This window comes from Sphaerodactylus townsendi, linkage group LG03 (genome assembly GCF_021028975.2).
Source record: "Sphaerodactylus townsendi isolate TG3544 linkage group LG03, MPM_Stown_v2.3, whole genome shotgun sequence".
Taxonomy (NCBI): Eukaryota; Metazoa; Chordata; class Lepidosauria; order Squamata; family Sphaerodactylidae; genus Sphaerodactylus; species Sphaerodactylus townsendi.
In genome coordinates this window covers 24517986-24538605 of record NC_059427.1, presented here as the reverse complement: position 1 = coordinate 24538605, position 20620 = coordinate 24517986, and the positions used below count along the sequence as shown (strand labels likewise).

Genomic DNA, 20620 nt, shown 5'->3' with positions numbered 1-20620 from the left:
TGTCCACGGGGATTTTTTCAGCGCTCAGACCGGTATGAAGTAATCGTCGCGTAGTCCTCCAATAGTGGGCATCGAGTTGCAAGGATGGAAGTAGGGGAAGTTTGGGAAGCGGGTTTCTATCAGAAGCGGGGCAGGTATTGGAGGTCCTGTAATTTATCCCCTCTCCACGGGCCTTGGCGCCCGCAGGGGCGGCGGTTGCGCCAGGTTGAGGCCGGTGATTCGCGCCAAGGGGGGCCGGAATCGGTGGAAGGGTGGAGGGTACCAACGCCGGTGCCGCTGTAGCATTCTGGATGAGCTCGAGTCCTTGGAAGGTGGCAGGACCCAGCAAGTCGCGTCAGCCTCTTAATGGCGCCCGGCTGTACCCGTGAGCAGCGTAAAGACTCTAACTTCTGGTTTGTCACCGTCTCTGCTGCCTTCTTCCAGTTGATTCCACACTCTCCAAGGACAGCCAGCTCTCTCTCCTATGCCGAGTCAATGTCGTCCTGATGCGCATGCAAAGCTCCGCTTTCTCTCGTTCCAAGCTTAGCCAGTTCGTCTCGTCTAGAACGGCTGCAGTAAGTTCACTTGAAATGCGATATCGCTTAAAGGCTCTGAACAGCTTTCGCGTTGCCAGCTGTAAAGTCCAGTTTGGAGTGTTCCAGGACTTTTATCATGGATTTGAGATAGATTTATAGCAGCATATTGCCGTTTGCAGTAGCGCATCTTTGGCACGGTCCAATTCGAAAGTTGGACTGCTTTAGCGCTGCTGTTCCCGGGTCTCTTTGCAGGTTTTCACGCTCTTGCTGCAGCTGTTCCCTCGGATTCCTCTTCCCATGTAGCCATGGGCGTTCACGGGACCCATGCTTTCCTTGGGCATCTACTTGAAGTCGGCCCATTGCCTTACCCCTCATCCCAGCTCTCTCTTTCGATGGGTAGGGAATAGATCCGGCTGGGAGTGCAGGCTTTCTATCCGGACTCCTCCTTCATCTGAACGCATGGGGACGTCGAACGCCGCACGGTGGCTCCACGGAGGCATTCCTCAGGTGCGAAAAGCCGCTGGTCCGGGATCTGGGGGGTCCGGATCGGAAGACGCCAATCACGAGATACCGCCCCTCCCAATCCCTGGTATTAGTCCCGAGTGTCACCCGGTGGTTCTTCGGACCCGGGTCTCCCAGTGCTATGCCACGCAGTGGTTTCTTTGGGAGCATCACGCAAAATACGAGTCCAGGAATGCGTTCAATGGACTCATGTGTTGCCTGCATTTAGAAAGGTGGTCAGGCCCGTCTCCTCCGCGTGACAGGGTTGCATCTGAGGTTTGTAATCCATGGCAAAACGGGTAGATGCACCCGGATCCACAGGCGCATTTCGATCCATAGACGGCGCCCCAAGCGGCATCATGTAAGTCCCCTATGGTCGTCATTCCTGCCATTCCCTCGTTCCAGCCGGGAGTAAGGGAAGACTTCCCGTGCTTGATCACGAGGCCGGGGAAAGAGTCACCAGCGAGACCAGCTCTCCCAGCCGGGTTCCTCTAAATCCAGAAGGGAGAGCCTCGGGCTTCCCTGCTTTGGGGAGCTACCGAACCTTCCACAGGAACATTCAACCTCTCCATGCCGAGACGCTAGAGGGTCCACTGCACTAGGAATGGGTTATTAGGATGAAGCGATAGATTCCTGCCACAATGTCGAAGGAATTCCATAAGAAGCAGAAATAAAAGGCTTTTTGGGTGTAAAAGATCCTTTATTCAGACATCCTAGAAAGCTTTCTCGTGATTGCACGCGAGTGGCAGGAATAAGATCTCAGCTTCAAGAAGCATTATGGTTATAACTCCTGTCCATCCCATCCCCCCTCACGGATTCCCATGGGAACCCGGAGGTCTCATCTCTCTCGCCAAGAGATAAGTGGTCCTCCTGGGCCGGAGGAGCTGGCCCATCGCCCGGGCTGTGGAATGTAGTCAAGGCCAGGCGGCTGGACCTGCCTCATCAACACCATTGAATCCTTTACAAGGTTCTCACAAGTTCCCGAGAGTAGGTTACTAATTATTTGTGTGTGCTGAGAGGGGGTTATTAATTGGTGATTTTGCCATGTGACTTTTGCCTTAGTTACGCCCCTCCTCCGCTCCTCAGCAGTAGCACGCAGAACTTGAAGCAGTCTAGCAGGAGGTGCACCGGCGTGCGTGGCAGCCTGCGCCTGCGTGCATTCGTTTCCCGCCCAAGGACCGGTGCAGCAGCTGCGTCTTTGCCACAGCTCCGCCCAGCAATGCCCTGCCCCTGGAATGCCCGCCCACGCCCCGTTGTGCCCCGCCCAGCCCCACTGGCGCTACGCCACTGTTTGAATCCCACCACCATGAGAACCTGTTACTAAAATTTTTGGATCCCACCACTGGCTACAACCCTTCCAAAATGGTCATTACAGACGTATCTTGGTTTTCTAGAACTATGAAGTTTTAACAGACATTATAAAAAAGGGACTAGAACATTTTTTTTACACATTTTGCTAAAAGAAGTCGGTAACTTTTATTACACAATCCCATGCTGTCAGCCTTTCAAGCTGTTCCCAGACTGATAATTACCTCCCATTATACCAAGTACCTAGCCTCTGGCACTGAACTATTTTATATGTATAACAGATGGAACGTATGTCCTAGCTTCAAGGAGAACTGCAGCTCCATTTGTGCTAAATTTCTCCTCTTCTGAACGTGTACAGAATGTGACGCAGCACTTTTATAAAGCAAAAAAGAAAGATTTTCAGTGGGCCTTGAGTTAAAAGAAGCGAAGCATCATAAAAAGGCAGGGGAAAATTCCAACCACAATCACGGAAGGGTGACATTCTTCCTGAATAACGAGCAGCCATATCTTTAAAAGCAACTTTTTAAAGTGGCTCTCCACAGCTGTCATTTTTCAACCAAGGGCTTTCTTCTTTTTTTAACCTGATGAACCTACAGTGCATTATGAAACAGTGAAAGCGCAGCTCAGTCTTCATTTACATGTTCAAAAACAGATACAGGGAAGAAGCCTACAATTTAGGTGTGTGACATCTTGCCATCTATTACTTTTTTCTTTCCTTTTTTACCTTCAAAGGAGTATACGGTAGCACCCCTGGGGCGAGACTGTCAAAAAGATCCATGTGGGCATGGAGCGGGGGAGGAGACATCACCCTCTTCTCCCAATTCGGCTCCTGTCCAAATTCCCTCTCATGTTCTCTAGGGGTAGCCAGGATACTAGCTCCCCAGCTTGGGGTAGAGTGGCATTGTGGTCTGCAGTGGGGAAGTCATGTGTTTTCCTTTCCTCCATTTTATTCTTACAACCTTTACCCTGCATGTAGCTTGGCTAAGAGAGAATGTCAATGGTCATACAGTAAGCTCCATGGCTGAATGGGAACTTGAACTCAAACCTCTTCAATCCTACACTAATCCGCCACTTCTTAGGTTCTCAAAACAAAAGAACATTTTCAGGATGAATTACAACACATGTCAGTCATGCCTTTATTATTTATTGAACCTACATGGTGCGTTCTCATTTTGAAATTGAAGAAGAAGAAGAAGAAGAAGAAGAAGAAGAAGAAGAAGAAGAAGAAGAAGAAGAAGAAGAAGAAGAAGAAGAAGAAGAAGAAGAAGAAGAAGAAGAAGAAGAAGAAGAAGAAGAAGAGAAAGAAGAGAAAGAAGAAGAAGAAGAAGAGAAAGAAGCAGGCAGCAGTGCGGCGAAAGCTGGGAGGGAGGGAGGGAGTTTGCAGGGTTTTATATCCCCCCCTTTCTCTCCTGCAGGAGACTCAAAGGGGCTTACAATCTCCCTGCCCTTCCCCCCTCGCAACAAACGCCTGCCACCCTGTGAGGGTAAGGAGTGGGGAGCTGAAGAGGGAACTCCCGAGAAGCTGTGGACTTCAGCCCTGAGATCACCCAGCTGAGAAGGTGTGTGGGAGTGTACAGGCTAATCTGAATTCCCCAGATAAGCCTCCACAGCTCAGGCGGCAGACCCGGGAATCAAACCCGGTTCCTCCAGATTAGATACACAAGCTCTTAACCTTCTATGCCACTGCTGCTCCTTTAAAAGTACATTAGTGAACTACAAGAATTCTAGTTAAAAACTATACAAAATTGAAGTCAGCAATTCCTCTGCCAGGTTAATCCCAACCAACTCCTGGTATGATTTCTAAATCTTTCATTCGCTCGGCAAATAAAACAAGGACTTTGATTTATCCACCTACCTGTGATACTATCAAATCCTAAGCTACCCTGGAATCTATAATTTTTGTGCTTCTGATACATTAGCTTTCCTACCGTGTTTCCCCAAAAATGTAAGATACACAATTAATCTTATATTAATTTTGCTCCCCAAAAGATAAAAGTACTTCCTTATGTCTTATTTTTTCTAGGGGGATGTCTTATTTTTCCAGCCTCCACAGCTGCATTGCTCCTTGGTGTTCTGTTCTGCGTGGCATGCTTCCAAAACAAAGAAACTTTGCTACGTCTTACTTTTTAGGGAGAGAGAGAGATGTTTTTCTTTACATATTTACTTGCACTTCCATAAGAAAACCTCTACTTCTCTATGTCTTTATTTATTCTCTCCGGGGATGTCTTATTTTAGGGAAAACAGGGTAGAATGTATTTTATTTTCCTCCCCGAAACCATCTCATGAATTATATTCCGATATCTAAAACCAACCCAATATTGGTTACCTTTTGTTTAATAAAACAACCCTTGGTTTGTTACATTATCCCTAAATTTTGCTTCTTCTTCTTTTTTTACTTTGAACTTTTAAAACATGTGGAAAAGTTCTGAACTAGCGTGGGTCATGTTTAAAAAGGAGACCTGGGTTTGGACGCCCACTTGCTGAGGGTACCTTGCTGTGTGACCTTGGCCCATTAACATAATCTATTTCACAGGGTTGTCGTGAAAATAAAATGAAGGGAAAAAGGAGGGAAGAAAACCAAGTATGACATGAGCTGCTTGAAGGAAGGGCAGAATAAAAGGACACTTAATAACTTCATTTTTAAAACTGAAAACATTCCTGCTTCTAGCATTTCAATCAATGGTCCAATAGAAGTTATCAAGCATTTCAATCACTGGGCCAATAGGTCCAATATCATCCAATTTCTTTCTAAGGTACTTTCTCTGGATTTTCAAATTCTGCTTTAAGAAGCCAAACCGTGTGACTGGAATAAGTGATACAATGTAGAACATATATGCTGTTTACTTAATTTGATGTGTTTTTCCCCCAATGCCATTCAGAATTTTAACATGGAATTTTAACACTCATTTCTGCTACCTCACGAAGGTCTAGAACAGTCTTTCTCAACCTTCCTAATGCCACGACCCTTTAATACAGTTCCTCGTGTTGTGGTGACCCCCAACCCTAACATTTATCCATTTTATAGATGGAGAACACTGATGCAGCGAGTCTTAGGCGACCCCTGTGAAAGGGTTGTTCAACCCCCAAAGGGGTCCTGACCCGCAGGTTGAGAACCAATGGTCTAGAAGCTTGGTAGAAGCAATAATCCCATCTACTTCCCCCAAAAAAGCAGGGACAACTGAGGCTTTCAGAATTCACAGATCTTCTAGGCTTTACCAGAGTCATTGGGGGGTGGGGGTGGAGGGCAGATAAAGGTAAACAACCTCCAAACTTCTCTTGCCTTGAAAACTGTGCAGAGTTGCCATAAGTTGGATGCAACTTGCCAGTCAACCCCCCCCCCACAAAAAACCCCGCCTTTCATCGTCAAGAGCCTGATGTGGATTTCTAGCCCACCTGCAAATGTAATGAACTGAAAGGTGAATAGGAAGTAGCAGTGTTTTGAAGACTGCATCTCATACCTCCAAAACACTATAGTCTCTGAATAAGAGCTTGTATGCAAACATTGCCTGAGATCCACTAGTGCAGTGGTGGCGAACCTATGGCACGGGTGCCAGAGGTGGCACTCAGCGCCCTCTCTGTGAGCACTCACTGGAAACTGGCCACAGACTGCTTACATCTAGGGCTGGCCTGAGGCCACTGGGCTCTGATTATCAGCATTAAAACCTAAGACCTAGTTTTGGGGAAGTGCAGTGTAGGGTAGCTCCCTCTGTTAAAGCCTGTCAAAACCCCACTGGGATTTTTCTGCTATGGGAAGAACTAAAAGCGCCAATCCTTTACCTGGGAGTAGAAGCTTGGATTTTTGCTTTGTGGCAATGGAGGCTTGCTTCACTGGAGATGAAAACTTCCCTCCTAGGGTCATGGCATTCACCCATTGGAAGGAGTTGCACCGTTGTTGCTTCAAAAGCAGAGAGCCACCGACTTACCACCAAGCTTACTCCGAGTAACGCGCCTTGGAGTCTCAAATCCATATTTTTTTTCTAAAGTAAAACCTCAGTATTCGGGTTAAATTGCCGTGTTGGCACTTTGCGATAAATAAGTGGGGTTTGGTTTGCAGTTTGGGCACTCGGTCTTGAAAAGGTTCGCCATCACTGCACTAGTGTGTTTCCATGGATAGAAGGATTTCTCTCTTCCCCCTCCTGCTGCAGACCAAAATACCTGTATCAGTGGAGGAGGGAAGGCAAAAAGAAAAAAAAAACAGTACGTTGCGGGTGCAAACCTTTCCATCCATGGAAATGTTCCTGTGGTGCGAAGCTACGCAGGAAAATAATACAAAGGTTGGGTGCATTTTTCTATCTACAGTTTAAAGCAACAACCAATCCCACAGTATATGAACTGACATTCAAAAGACAGTAAAAGGCAAGTATAGAACAAGAAGCAGTATTACTGGACACATATTTGTGCATGTAGACCAGGGGTCCCCAAACTTTTTAAACAGGGGGCCAGTTCACGCATGGCCAGAGCCCAGCCGGGGACCGGACTCAGAAGTGCCGTTTCATGGAAGCCATCCAGAGCCTCTCGATGCAGGCCGCCCCTGGCCGAGCCCCCCACCCCCGCGGTCCCCTTCCAATCCGGCCCTGAAGCTCCGCCACCTTTCTCTCTCTCGCGCGTTGAGTGCGGTCCCCTCCGGCAGCTTGGAATGATGAGCAGCGAGTCGCTTCGTGGCGCTTTGAAGGCTATTTATAAACCTGGAAGTCGGGGTGCCAAGCTCCAAGCCGCCTGGAGTTTGGCACCCGACCCCAGTTTAAGCCTCAGCGGCGGCATCATCCCAGCAGAAGGGCCACTATCTTGACAGGGAGGAGGGAGAGGGCAGGCTCTGCCACTGCTCTCTCTCTCCTTGCTGCATTGATGCCGGAGTCCCTCGACGCGGCTTGGAATGAGCAGCCGAAATTAAGCCCAGCTGTCTTAATGCTGTTAGGGTCGGTGCTGCTCCAGGCCTGAGTTTCACTGTTCTTGTTTACAAGAGATTACATTGAGATGCTGGAGGGGGACTGAGCACACTGCGGGTGGGAGAGGGAGAAAGGTGTGCTCTGCCACCCCCCCCCCCCCCCTGTTGCATTGGTACGTCCCCTCCCTGCCGCTTTGGAATGAGTACATGAGTCACCGTGGCTAATGCTGTTTGTAAACCCTGGGAGAAAAAGGGAGAGATAGAGAAGGGGGAGATCCGCTTCTGGCCAGCGGGCCGGATAAATGTCTTCCGGGGGCCTGATTTGGCCCCCGGGCCGTAGTTTGGGGACCCCTGATGTAGACAATCCCTTCTTGACATCATGAGAACACAATTTGTTCATCTCTCTGAAGACATTTGCTACTTATCTGGTGCCCAAAGCCCTAAGGTCCAATTGCAATTCTTGTCAGTTCCTGGACTTCTGAATCTAGATTGTGAATCTAGATTCAGAAGATGGACACAGAAGATCTGTCTAGAGTTCTTTGAACCTCCACTGACATTATCCTGTATGTACATTCATTTTAAAAGACTCACACTAACATATCCATGGATTAATAACAGGACGCTACCATATTAGCAGACATTCAGAGTTCAAAAGATATAAACTATATTTGCCGTATTAACATGCACACTGAAGCAATACATCCAAAATTAGGTTGATGTAAATGGTCTTTCTCCTTCCCTTCCCAGTTAGCTGTGATGGCAGCAAATGGGGTGGAGGAGTCTTTGTATTGCCAAGGCATTATGGCTAAATATTCCTCATCGTTTCTAGCAAACTTATATAGGAGAGATTTTTTTAAATCACAACCTGCTACTCTTTATTTAATCCTATTTATTAAGAATGGCTCCATTCAGACATTACATGACACCACGGTTTAGTTAAGAAGAAGAAGAGTTTGGATTTATATCCCCCCTTTCTCTCCTGCAGGAGACTCAAAGGGGCTTACAATCTCTTTGCCCTTCCCCCCTCACAACAAACACCCTGTGAGGTAGGTTGGGCTGAGAGAGCTCCGAGAAGCTGTGACTTGCCCAAGGTCACCCAGCTGGCGTGTGTGGGAGTGTACAGGCTAATCTGAATTCCCCAGAGAAGCCTCCACAGCTCAGGCGGCAGAGCTGGGAATCAAACCCGGTTCCTCCAGATTAGAGTACTTGAGCTCTTAACCACCTACGCCACTGCTGTAAGCTATCCACAGCTACTGCAACTGTCTGAACACTCAACAATCTATGGTTAGTTACAGTACATTAAAACAAAACCAGTTTGAAGTTGGTTCCTTAATTACAGTTTGCCTTTTTAACCACGGTTTTACATGACAGGAAAATGCTGAAATCCTGGTTTGTTGCCCACCCCTGCCCTCACCACACTGCAAGTCTCTGCGTGGGACGGGCGGGGGCGGGGGGGGGAGGAAAAAGTGGTAAAACCAGCCTTTGGTGAGGCAATCCTGCACTGGGGTGACTATCTATGAGCTGAATTTCACAAGATACCCAAGGTTAAAATAAACCAGGATTTCATCTCATGCCTAAATGCAGCAATATTTGTATACGGCTCTTTCACCCTGAAACTGTCTACTGAGGTTTCCAACAAATTAAAAACTGAAAACACACTAAATCAATAAATTAAAAAAAAATTGGTCCAAAAAAAGGAAACAATAATCACGATCCCACCATCATCAACATCCAACGCTTTTAGGAATCAGTTCAGAGTTAGCAGGTAGTGTAGATATGCACTAAAGATCCTCTTCAAAAGGACCACTTTGCATAGTTCAGGGGTAGGGAACCTGCGGCTCTCCAGATGTTCAGGAACTACAATTCCCATCAACCCCTACCAGCATGGCCAATTGGCCATGCTGACAGAGGCTGATGGGAATTGTAGTTCCTGAACATCTGGAGAACCGCAGGTTTCCTACCCCTGGCATAGTTAGTAGAACAACAGTTGGACCAGACCAGGCCAACTTCCATTGAAGAATATTCCAGAGCCATTGCTATAAAGAACAAAATTTGAGTCAAGCAGTGCTTTGAAAGTTTCAGTCTAGTCAGCTTACGATGAACAACCCTGTAAGGTTTTCAAGAGCCATTCATAGGTGATTTGCTATTGCTTATCTCTGCATAGCGTCCCTGGACTTCCTTGGTGGTCTCCTATCAAGTACTATCCAGGGCTGACCCAACGTAGCTTCCAGGATCTGATGAGACCAAGCCAGTCTGTGCCACTCAGGGGAGGGACAGCAGCACCTTTCCAGGTATGACAACACTTTTTAATGTATATGTTTTTGTAAGATAAAGCTCATTTCATCAGACCAGGCAAAGTGAGTTTACACCCTAGACAAATCTGTAGATCTTTGAGGTGCTACTGGGCTCAGTTTTTGCTCTGCTACAGTGGACTAATGTGACTGCCCACTTGGAAAAACTGCTTTCAAGAAAACCTTATGATGCGTGATCATACACCGTAATTCAAATACTGAAGCCCGGAGGATCAGGCCCTCTGACAATGACCTCAGTATCTGGGCCAATCTCAGAGAGGTGAGTTAAACTGGAGCAGCAGTGGCGTAGGAGGTTAAGAGCTCGTGTATCTAATCTGGAGGAACAGGGTTTGATTCCCAGCTCTGCCGCTTGAGCTGTGGAGGCTTCTCTGGGGAATTCAGATTAGCCTGTGCACTCCCACACACGCCAGCTGGGTGACCTTGGGCTAGTCACAGCTTCTCTGAGCTCTCTCAGCCCCACCTACCTCACAGGGTGTTTGTTGTGAGGGGGGAAGGGCAAGGAGATTGTAAACCCCTTTGAGTCTCCTACAGGAGAGAAAGGGGGATATAAATCCTAACTCTTCTTCTTCTTATGATCCTACAGCAAAGGAGTTTAGAGGGCACAACCTGTACTGGCAGCCAGAGCAGAAGAAGCATCATGAGAGCAACATGTTTCTTGCAGCATACCACGCCAGAAGCGAGCAGATACACTCTGGACCAGTTGCAGCTTCCAAAGACTCTCCAAAGACCACCTCAAGCACAGCATGCTAGGACAGGCTAATGCAGATGCCACCAAGGCCTCTTCCGTCCAGGGAAGGGAACAGCCAACCAACTAAAGTTGGTCAAAAGACATCCCAACCCAGAGTGACTACTTGCTCATCCACTGCTGACATGCAACACACCATTCTCCAAATACCTGTTCTCACAGCAAAAAAGAACCTAACTGGAAAAGCTACCATGCTGCATTTCTGTGCTTTTCATTTAATCTGTGCTTTTTCATTAATCTGGAGCAACTCTCCAGGTACAACCCGTACAACCAATAATGCGATTTAAAAGATCCAAACCAACCACTGAAACAGGGGCAAACACACTCTTCAACTATCCTTTGGAACCGCTCTCTCAACACCCTCTTCCGCACCTGTACAACCAATAATGAACATTAAAACGTCCCAACCATCGCTGAAGCATGGGAAACTCACTCTTTGGCTATCCTTACTTAAGATTATAGAGTAGCCATAATGTACTATCATGGGGAGGAAAACAAACCCTCCCAATTCCTCAATCCCTCTCTCCCCCCCATCCCATTCCCCCCCACCAAAAAAAAAAACCCCAGGCGTCCGAGCTGCAGGACGTGCAGCATTCCTCCCTCCCCAGGCGCTCTGCTTGCACCATCAGAGTCTATCTAATTGGGGTGGCTCAACTACGGCCCCCTTTCCCGCCATTTTGAACCCCAACCTTTGCTACTCACTACGCGCTGCGGCTGCAAAAGCTCCGCTCTCGTCTAGTCGGGGCTGAGCAGAGGCCGGCGGCGAGGACGAGCGAGCGCGATTCCGGCTGCGTCTCCAGCTCCTCCCCCGGATCCTCCCAGATCCCTCCTCCCAGATCAGGCGGGCCTGGCAGGGAAGAGGCTTTGCGTGTCTTTGCAAGGCTCCCGCAACAAAGGTGTCTTGCCTCCCGACCCCAAACGCAAGTCCCACTGGGTTCAGCGGGGCTCATTTGTAGGGAAATGTGCATCGTGGAGCCGTGTTGCAAGGCACAGGCGAATTACGGCAGTCTAGCAGCAACAAACGTCTTAAATTCCAATCTCTCTGGCTGATTCCCCACAGGCCAAAAACAGCTGTGTGAAAACAGTATAAACCCTTTTACACTGTTTTAAACCCTTTTACACCATTTTCACACCGTTTTCACACTGCTGTTTTCGGCCCATGTGGAATCAGCCTCTCTCTGAGCTCCTATCATATAGGTCAGGGGTCCCCAAACTTTTTAAACAGGGGGCCAGTTCACGCATGGCCAGAGCCCAGCCGGGGGCCGGACCAAGTGCTGCCCGCGGGGGGGGGGGGCGCCATCCACCCGCCCTCGACCCGCCCCTGGCCGAGCCCCCCACCCCCGCTGTCCCCTTCCAATCCGGCCCTGAAGCTCCGCTGCCTTTCTCTCTCCCCCCTTTGCCGCATTGGTACGGTCCCCTCTGGCCGCTTGGAATGAGCAGCAAGTCACCCATGCTTGAGGCTGTTTGTAAACCTGGCTCTGCCGCCTTTCTCTCTCCCCCCCCCCTTGCTGCATTGGTACGGTCCCCTCCGGCCGCTTGGAATGAGCAGCGAGTCGCCCGCGCTTGAGGCTGTTTGTAAACCTGGGGAAAAGGAGATAGAGAAGGGGGAGATCCGCTTCTGCCCAGCGGGCCGGATAAATGTCTTCCGGGGGCCTGATTTGGCCCCCGGGCCGTAGTTTGGGGACCCCTGATATAGGTCGTGTGAAGCCTCGATCCATAGCTGCTGTTGATCACCGAAACCCAATTATCGGGTTACAGTGCGGCAATTGCGGCTTCAGTGCTGCAGGTCACAACCGAGATTTGGTCGATCCCTCAGTGCATCCTGTGTCAAATGAGAGGAGGAGGACACGTGTGTGTGTGTGTGTATTTGAGTCTTTATGGTATTTTCACATTCTGTTTGTTTCAATAGAGTTGGATTATTGCGGATCTGATTTTCTTTTCTTAAAGCTACACACACTGAATCTTCAGAACAAACAAATGTAAGCAAACTAGCAATGAGGAAGATTCTGTTAAGTCAATACCTCTGAGCAACACTAGCACAAATTTGTCTATTTTATTGTGTGCCCTTTAACATCAGCAGAGTCTAGACATGATGCGCTTGCAGCCTTGTATGCTTACTTGTGAGCAAAGCCTACGTGAACTTGCAAGTTAACATGCGTCATAAGTAAGGGCTTAGCTTTCTGTTACATCCCTGGGTTCTTCTCAGGGTCCACCTGCATTTAAAAGCACCCCACTGAGGTCTCAGCTCCCAACCTTATGGGGCCTGATTCAGACCAGCATCACACAAGGAGAAGGGATTTAACCTTCACCCCATGCTGTTTTTTTCAATCTGCAACACTTCTGGAGGAGCAGCTGTAATTTGTACGATTGGGTAATCTATGTGTATTGGTGGAGCACATGAATGTTTTATTAAAGTTAATAATATATAGACTATGGCCGTTTCCGCACGGCCACCTCGCGCCCCCACGCCGGCAAGAGTTCTGGCGGCGTGGGGGCGGAAGCCCGCTCGCACGCAAGCGTGTGAGCAGGCCAAGCAGAGGCCGCCGCAGGAGAGGCAGCTCCGCACGGAGCCGCCACGCCAGTTCCTCGTTGCCGCTGCTGGTGCCGGCCTCGCCACGCTGCCTCCTCACCCCTGGAGGTCAGAGGACAGTGTGGGCGGGGCTGCGACGGCCAGCAGGCAACAGCAGGACATCGTGAGTCGGACGGAGAGAACAGCCCGGGCGCTGTTCAAGACCGGTTACGCCGAAGACGCTTCCTCCAACAACAACCCCCTTTAAAAGGGTTGTTGTTTAGGCGGAAACCTGGCCGCCCCGGGGGAAGGGAAGCGGAGTCAGGTCGCCGCTGCTGTGTTGCAGCAGCGGCGCCTGTGCGAACGGCGGCCTGGGGGCGGCGTTTTTACCGCCCCCAGGCCGTCGTTTATGGGCCGTGCGGAAACGGCCTATGTCTTCATTGCATAGTGCTTATGCCATATAAAGCTAGAGAGCCAGCATGGCGAGGTGGTTAAGATCAGGTGGACTCTAATCTGGAGAACCGGGTTTGATTCTCCACTCCTCCAGATGAGTGGTGGACTCTTACCTGGTGAGCCAGATTTGTTTCCCCACTCCTAGGCCCCTTCCGCACACGCAAAATAATGCATTTTCAAACCACTTTCACAACTGTTTGCACTGGCGTAATGCCCATTGGGCAAGGTGGGCAGCTGCCCAGGGCATCACCTTGTGGGGGGCATCAAAATGCTGGATTCATTTTTGGGTATTTTTAGTGGTTTTCCACTTTTGGCCTGCAGGGGGGCAGCGTATCATCAGGAGACTGTCCTTATGCTACCCCCCAAGTTTGGTGAGGTTTGGTTCAGGGAGTCCAATGGGAGCTAATAGGAGATGGGGGCTACAGATTTGAGAGTCCATAACTTTGGCCCCCCTGAACCAAACTGCACCAAACTTGGGGGGTATCATTAGGGCAGTCTCCTGATGAGATCCTGAAAGTTTTGAGACTGTGCCTTCAGAAATGTGCCCCCCACAGCCTGCAACCCCCATTGACAGCAATGCAGAAAACTCAATGCAGAACAAAGATTCTTGGGCAAATTTCTAGGATGTTCCTGCAGGGGGTGCATTTTTGGATGTATCAGCACCAAAATTTCAGGGTATCATCTGGAGATGATGGCACCCCCCCCCCCAGCTTGGTGCAGTTTGGTTCAGGGGGGCCAAAGTTATGGACCCTCAAAACTGTAGCCCCCATCTCCTATTAGCTCCCATTGGAAACAATGGGGGATGGGGCACCCCCTTTGGGAGTCCATAACTTTGGAATCCTTGAACCAAACCTCACCAAACTTGGGGAGTAGCATAAGGACAGTCTCCTGATGATATGTTGAAATTTTGGTGCTGATATGTCTAAAAATGCACCCCCTGCAGGCACCAATGTCCTGGTGCAAAAAAGATTTTGGTCATGGTGGAGTGGCCGCCCATTACGCCCCTGACTGTTTGCAAGTGGATTTTGCTATTCCGCACAGCTTCAAAGAGCACTGAGAACAGTTTGAAAGTGCATTATTCTGCATGTGCGCAATGAGCCCTACATACCTGCTGGATGACCTTGGGCCAGGCACAGTTCTTTGGAGCTCTGTCAGCCCCACGTACCTCATAAGGTGTCTGGCCTGGGGAGAGGAAGGAAAAGGGGTTTGTAAACCACCTTGAGTCTCCTTACAGAAAATTCTTCATCTTAAAGAAATATTGAAAACTTAAAGAAATTCTTTAAAAATGTTAAAAACTAAAAAGAAATATCTTCTTAAAGAAATGTTAAAACTATATTAAATGCCTAAAATTGTAATAATTTAATAGAAAATTGGATCAAAAGATTGCATCTCTGACAACAAAACATCAAATTGATTGCACATAACTTGTGAAGTGGATTAATTATTATTATTAACCTGACATGTTTTGACCTGACAGGCCTTCTTCATAGGTCAAAGTACTCAGACACGCAAACAGGACTTATATTACAGTGCAAAATACAAAAGTCACAAAGAATCTGGTAGAAAGATTGATTATGACACCTGAAAAAATAGTGAATGTGGCAAAAATGTAAGAATGGTGTTCAATATTTTATTTTGTTGGGAAAAAATATTTAAAAACCTCAGAGATTTCAGTTTGAACATGCATGAAATCTCAAACCTGAAGTTTTGCTAAACTTCAAATTAGTGTGATTTTTTCCTTTTAAGCTCATATATTTCTCTTCTGCTCTGAAAAGTAGTACAGTTGTAATATTTACCTAATTCTGGGAAGGAGCCCCATCTCAAGGAAGGGTCCATTGTCCAGTTCTTGATCCCTGTGTCTCCTGGGAATTGCCTTGTCCCCTACACATTAATTCTCACATTGTGGGCCTCCTTTTTCTTTTGATATGCTTGTTCCCGTCCTGGCTAGAGACTCTCATCCTGAGCACATACTGCACAGAAGCAGTTATTTGATCAGTTGAGATGGTTTGCTCAGACAGAAGGTTTTAGGACATTGAGGGCTGCCAAGTTGCAGAAAGAGCTGATCTACAAAATATAATACATCTATTTTCTTGCACTAGTGGAGCTGGGATGAGCATGAGTTAAAAGCAGTGTTTCATGAGGAGCAAGCCACTCAGAGGTGTTTGATCTGAAACTACCTTTGTTAAACCTTAGGAAGGCAATTGGCCAAGTTTGTTTTCTAGGGATCATCAGGGCAGAGTTTGAAAACCACAAACCACAGCCACAAGTAACCACGTTGGTCCAATGTAAAATCTAAAGCCAGAAGCTGGATGATATATATTTTATTAGGGCCAACCAAAATAACATACACCATTGTAAGCTTTCATGTTCTCCAGAAATCATTACTGGAAATGGATGTTAAGAATTGGAAATGCCTAAAAAAGAGTTCCAGAAAACTGGGTGTTGTGCGTTTTCATGTTCAGAAGAAGAAGAAGAAGAAGGAGGAGGAGGAGGAGGAGGAGGAGGAGTTTGGATTTATATCCCCCCTTTCTCTCCTGTAGGAGACTCAAAGGGGCTGACAATCTCCTTGCCCTTCCCCCCTCACAACAAACACCCTGTGAGGTAGGTGGGGCTGAGAGAGCTCCGAGAAGCTGTGACTAGCCCAAGGTCACCCAGCTGGCATGTGTGGGAGTCCACAGGCTAATCTGATTTCCCCAGATAAGCCTCCACAGCTCAAGCGGCAGAGCGGGGAATCAAACCCGGTTCCTCCAGATTAGATACACAAGCTCTTAACCTCCTACGCCACTGCTGCTCCTAGAACACTTGCACACTTCTGTGTTGTTTTGGCTGGTCTTACAGCTGTTACATGGCTTTTGTTTTCAATCTGGTGTCAGTGTCTCCAGTTGAATAAACCTTTACACAAGTGAAAAGGCTCTTGAGCACTCTTGGGTCTTATGCTTTGGATTGCTATGAATATTATCATTTGCAAATACAGAATGACAACTATGATTCTGAAAACATGTGGGTTTATATTTAGTTAATGCCCATACTCTCTCTAATACACTCATTGAAATCTGCTCTTTGAGGGGTTTTTTTGCATCAGTATGCAAAATGACAACTAAGAGCTGTCCTAATAAACCCAGTTAGAATAATCCAATCATCAGCTATTTATGCGCATTCTTTCAAATTGCAGTCCCCAAATGTTATTACAGATGCTTTCTTCTTCCTCCTTGTCTCCTTCTAAAAGACATGATTCTAAATTTGGTAGGTCAAAATCTAATAACTTGTTCTTTCAATTGCATAGTCTATAAATATACACACTTAGAAGATTTGTGAAAACTCAAATGGATCAAATCAGTAATTTTAGTACATTCGAACAAAGGGAATGGTGCCTTTCCTGTAGTAAGCTATCTTTTATGCTAAAAAGGTTATAAACGTTTTGGCCCATTTCGTTTATTTATCAGGGCATTGGTGTACCTTTTTTCTTCACAAAAGGATCAGGGTGGCTTACAGAAATGTAAAAGTCAATACTATAATTTAAACAAGCCTGGGAAAGTTCTTATTCACTGGACTGGCTGTCATAGACCCTGGCTGCAGTCCCCTATCCCTTCTGTTGGATCATCTGGCTACACTACCTAGAGCCCTTCGGGGATTGGACGGTATAACCAATATAATAAATAATAATAACACAATTAAGTACCGGCAGGAAGAGGAGAAAATAAAATCAATCCAGGCATAATTCAGCAGCTGCTAGCAGTCTCCTACATCAGTGCATATACAATTGCTGAAAAGTTGCTTCTTTGTCTAAACCAGAGGTCTTCAAACTATGACCCTCCAGATGTTCATAGACTACAATTCCCATCAGCCCCTGCCAGCATGGACAAGTGGTAGGGCTCAAGGGAATTGTAGTCTATGAAAATCTGGAGGGCCATAGTTAGAAGACCCCTGGTCTAAACAGACGGTACTGAAAATAACCGATAGTCATATCCAAATACCAAAGCTGTGTATTGGTGTTTATTAAGACCTGCACAACATAATTTGTGCAAGTTTTCAAGGACTCAAGGACTCTGTCAAGCTAGATGTTTAAAGTGGGAGGATCTACTAAGCTGTGATCTTAAGGCCATGGTCATAGGAAGCTGGTTTGTGTGCCGGTGGGACTTGCTCAAGACTACTGAGTGAATGGGCTTTGCTATTAAGGTATACGTTTATGTGTGATACAAAAGTACTTCCCACAGAGTAAAAATAGACAAAGGATGCAGGAATGTGTACTGGCTTTGATTGCATGCAACAAATGTTTAGGGACTAGGTCTGTCAGCCTCTATTAAATATGTTGCTAGCTAAATGAAACTTAGGCCCCTTCTGCACACGCAAAATAATGCATTTTCAAACCACTTTCACAACTGTTTGCAAGTGGATTTTGCTATTCCGCACAGCTTCAAAGAGCTCTGAAAGCAGTTTGAAAGTGCATTAATCTGTATGTGCGGATTGAGCCTTACATTTAGAATCTCTGAAACTCTTTTATGTTCTGGGGGAGGTATTGGAGAGTTTCTGCTGAGAGTAGGTTACTAATTATTTGTGTGTGCCAAGAGGGGGTTACTAATTGGTGATTTCCACGTGATTTTTGCCTTAGTTACGCCCCGCCTCTCAGCAGTAGCGCGCAGAACTTGAAGCAGTCTAGCAGGAAGTGCACCGGCGTGCGTGGCAGCCTGCGCCTGCGTGCATTCGTTTTCCGCCCAAGGACTGGCGCAGTGGCTGCATCCTTGCCACAACCCTGCCCAGGAATGCCCCGCCCCCGGAATGCCCGGCCATGCCCCAGTTGTGCCCCGCCCAGCCCCATTGGCGCTACGCCACAGTTTGAATCCCACCACCATGGGAACCTGTTACTAAAATTTTTGGATCCCACCACTGATGACACATCTGGGTTTTTGCCCAGATGTGATATTGGAACATAGCACATTGTCATTTCCATACCCATCGCTGTTTCTTCTGCCAGTCCAAGCTGCAAGGACAAGTAAAAGGCCCTTTCCTAGGTGACTGTCTAATTAAAGTGGATGCTTACCAAGCCTATTCCCACCCCTTAACTGGAAAAACCATTATGAAATAGTGAACTGTATGGACTCTTGTCACCAAAAATGTTTTAGTCTTTATGATAAAACAGAATTCTGTTCTTGACAAGCAATTCTTTTCAGTGTTATAATACATTCCTTTTTGCACCATTTCAAACAAGAACTGAAAAGGCATATAACTCCAAGGTGAGAGCACTGTAATTTCTACATATGGGTGGATCACGTTGTTAAAGAATGAAGCATTAAGCATGTAGAACACATTCTGGGAAACAATTCAAATATATCATTTGATGGCACTTGTCCACAGAATTGCTGAGCACCTTAACTCCTCATTTTGATTTGTAACATTTTCATTGACCTGCAAGCAATCCCTTCTTCCTTGCTGGCATTTGCCAAACAGGCTGATATGAATATGCTAAGCTTATAATGTTTTAAGCCATTGTATTTAATCATATAAGTTATATGAGTGTAATTTACGGGGCACCAAGCACTTCAAAAATTTACTTTCGTTAAAAGAAACGAAACTCATTAGAGCAGCCTGACACTGAGCTTTGATTTGGGAAAACAGGGCCCCTCAGTAAAGATAAGAAGTTAGCAGAAGCTCACAAATACAGATAAAGATGAAGTAAAATCTTAGTATAAAAACCAGTAGTTGTTATAGAAACCTTTTACGTAAAGTGTTTGTGACTTAAGTTTCAGTAAAAATGGGAGTGGGCAAAGTGTTTAAGAGGTGGGATGAAATAACCAGGTCTGTATGTCTTCTTGACTCAAACCAATGAGCAAAAGACAAGGAGGTATGTTTTTACAGCTATAAATTATGTTACACAAACAGCAGCACTCCGAACCTCCTCTCTGTCCTGCTTGACAAAAGAAAGTTCCCTCTTCTGTAGAATTTAAAAAACACAATAAATTTCTAAACACTGAAAAAGCTTTAAAATAGTTATTCATAACTGGCTAGTGCCTTAAGGGCAAAGCTTTTAACCTGTGCCTAACAAGGTTGATGGCTTCTAGCTTCTTGTGTTCGCAGAACAATAATGTGACCTACATCAGCTGTGCTTAAAAGCAGCTTTAAGAAAAATAACTTTGTCTCTGCTTGACTCTTTAAAGGTCCCAACTCAAAATGCACTTAACCTCACCTTCTAATCAATCTCACCTTGATCACAAGCAATGTTGAACCAGAGTTAGCAGAAAGTTTCCCTATTGGTTAACTACCTAAAACATATCTGGCTGGCCTTGACTAGGGCCAGGGTGTACTCTGTCCTGGCCCCTACCTGGTGGAATTTGTTCCCAAATGAGATCAGGGCCCTGTGGGACTTGAGTCGATTCCACCGGGCTTTTCTGGGAGGCCAGCCGGGCTGATAGCCATCTCTATTGGCCTCTCAGGGAATAATTTGAGTTAAATCACCATCTTGCTTGTTTTAGCTGTTTAGCCGTGGTTATAGTGTTATTGCGTTTTATAATGTTTTAAAGATTTTGCTGTTTTCTTTGTGTTTTGTTGTATAGCTGGCCTGAGCCATTCTGGGATGGGCGAGGTAGAAATCAGTGGTGGGATTCAGCAGGTTCGCACCACTTTGGCAGAACCGGTTGTTAAAACTGTGCTTGTAAACAACCAGTTGTTAAATTATTTGAATCCCACCACTGGTAGAAATCCAAGAAACAAACAAACAAACAAACATGGGTCTGTTGAACAGAGATGGGAAACAGCCTGGAAACACTTGAAGAGTTCTTCCCAGAGAGAGAGAGAGAGATCAGCATACACGAAATCTTCTAGTATTCAACTGAACATCACAACTGACTTTTATAATCTGTGGATGAAGGGTGGTGTCTTCCCCCCAACCCCTGCACACAAAAAATCTGAGAATAGCTTATGACAAGTAAGTCAGCCCATTGTTTCTATGGCAAGGTAAAGATGGGGGCTCACAGAGAAAAAGCAAGTATTTTATGACAATTCTGCAACATACCCTAATGTACTGAGTAACCAGGAAAAAGCTGCCCAAAGCCATATTGGTCCACACAACATAATAAATAATGTGATGGCATTTTAACTAGCAGAAATAATTGTGCAACCTTTACTACTGGTCACAGGTGGGGTGAGAGAAGTTACTTTTGCACCAACAATTATTCAATGGTGCTTTTAAAAGCCTTGGCAGATGCTGTGTTCCCGATCCGCCCAGTCCCATTCTGTTGGCACTGGCAGCTCCTTTAGATTTCCAGCAAAAACATTTCAAGTCGCAGTAAGCTGTAAACTGCCCATTCCCTCACACAAAAACATGGCTGATGTGAATAGACTGAGCATCTTAAATCCAGAACAAAATTCACATAACACCATACTGTTTATTAGGACCAA

The 20620-nt window shown here is 46.5% G+C and overlaps 1 protein-coding gene across 1 annotated transcript in view; it reads right to left on the bottom strand.

The window, feature by feature from the left end:
- The window catches only part of KCTD6 (potassium channel tetramerization domain containing 6), a 30526-nt gene extending 19437 nt beyond the window's left edge, over nt 1-11089 (bottom strand). The window contains exon 1 of the mRNA XM_048489839.1: nt 10969-11089. The gene's annotated coding sequence lies outside the window, so the exon portion shown is untranslated. The remainder of the gene's footprint in view (nt 1-10968) is intronic.
- Between the last annotated feature and the right edge of the window lie 9531 nt (nt 11090-20620).